The sequence below is a fragment of the Schistocerca piceifrons genome, chromosome 1 (assembly GCF_021461385.2).
Source record: "Schistocerca piceifrons isolate TAMUIC-IGC-003096 chromosome 1, iqSchPice1.1, whole genome shotgun sequence".
Taxonomy (NCBI): Eukaryota; Metazoa; Arthropoda; class Insecta; order Orthoptera; family Acrididae; genus Schistocerca; species Schistocerca piceifrons.
The window spans coordinates 1,196,716,957-1,196,718,514 of NC_060138.1; the positions used below are offsets into that span (position 1 = coordinate 1,196,716,957).

Sequence of the window (1,558 nt, forward strand, 5' to 3'; positions counted from 1 at the left end):
CCTGCCGGCCGGGACTAACTGCTAAGGTCATCAGTCACTAAGCTTACACGCTACTTAACCTAAACTATCCTAAGGACAAACACACACAACCATGCCCGAGGGAGGACTCGAACCTCCGCCAGGACCAGCCGCAAAGTGTGGTGTCACCGCCAGACACCACACTTGCTAGGTGGTAGCTTTAAATCGGTCGCGGTCCATTAGTACATGTCGGACCCGCGTGTCGCCACTGTCAGTGATCGCAGACCGAGCGCCACCACACGGCAGGTCTAGAGAGACGTACTAGCACGCGCCCCAGTTGTACGGTCGACTTCGCTAGCGATGCACACTGACGAAGCCTCGCTCATTTGCAGAGCAGATAGTTAGAATAGCCTTCAGCTAAGTCAATGGCTACGACCTAGCAAGGCGCCATTAGTAACATTGCATGTATCTACAGAGTCTCACTTGTATCGTCAAGAGCGATGTACAACAATGATGGATTAAAGTTTAGAATTCCAGCAGCTACGTACTTTTCTTTATAGCATTCATTACGTATCCTGTTTCAGACCTATCTCTAGCCTGCGTGGGTTAACGCGTGCATATCGGCTTCCTCACTCAGGTAGTGTTGGCTAACTGCTAACACTACACAAAGTCCATGACTGCAGCGCCTAAGACCGCTCGGCTAATCCCGCGCGGCTCTCTTTAACAAATAATTAGGCCGTTGTCTATGGTAAAAGCTTCGTTTGTTCACTGTTAGGTTAAATACCTACTCAGTGTATACATAACACCACCTTAATCGGTGTTCCGCAATAATTCGGGCACTATACAAACAAATCTGCACTCTATAGAATACACTTAAAACAGTTTAAGGTCTTTGACAAACTCACAGTGTTAACAGATCTTCTACAATACAATATTGCTGTGCCTTTGTTGATAAGAAGCACAAGCACTCCGTCTTCAGGCGACAAGTGGCCCATCGGGACCATCCGACCGCCGTGTCATCCTCAGGATGCGGATAGGAGGGGCGTGTGGTCAGCACACCGCTCTCCCGGTCGTTATGATGGTTTTCTTTAACCGGAGCCGCTGCTATTCGGTCGAGTAGCTACTCAATTGCCACCACGAGGCTGAGTGAACCCCGAAAAATGGCAACAGCGGATGGCAGCCCGGACGGTCACCAATCCAAGTTCCGGCCACGCCCGACAGCGCTTAACTTCGGTGATCTGACGGGAACCGGCGTATCCACTGTGGCAAGGCCGTTGCCCGTTGTTAAGAAGAGTGATGCAATATTCCATACGACATGCATGCATGTGAAAAGGTATATTGTGTCGTTATTCTTAACAACATAGGCACTGCAATATCGTATTTATCTGCCGATACCAGGCAGCGACTTTCAATTAAAGTGTTCTTCCCTCTACGGGAATTACATAATGTGGGTACGACTACAGGTTGTGAAGCAGGAACCACGATATATGGAAGTCCGGGCCTTGGCACGAAACGTGGACGGTCAGATTCTATTCCTGGTCCGGCACAAATTGTCATTCCATTAAACAGCTCATGGTTGATCGTATTTGTCGCTGTGATT

The 1,558-nt window shown here is 49.0% G+C and overlaps 1 pseudogene; it reads right to left on the reverse strand.

The window, feature by feature from the left end:
- Positions 1-1,119: 1,119 nt before the first annotated feature.
- LOC124722725 lies at positions 1,120-1,237 on the reverse strand (annotated as a pseudogene).
- Positions 1,238-1,558: the final 321 nt, after the last annotated feature.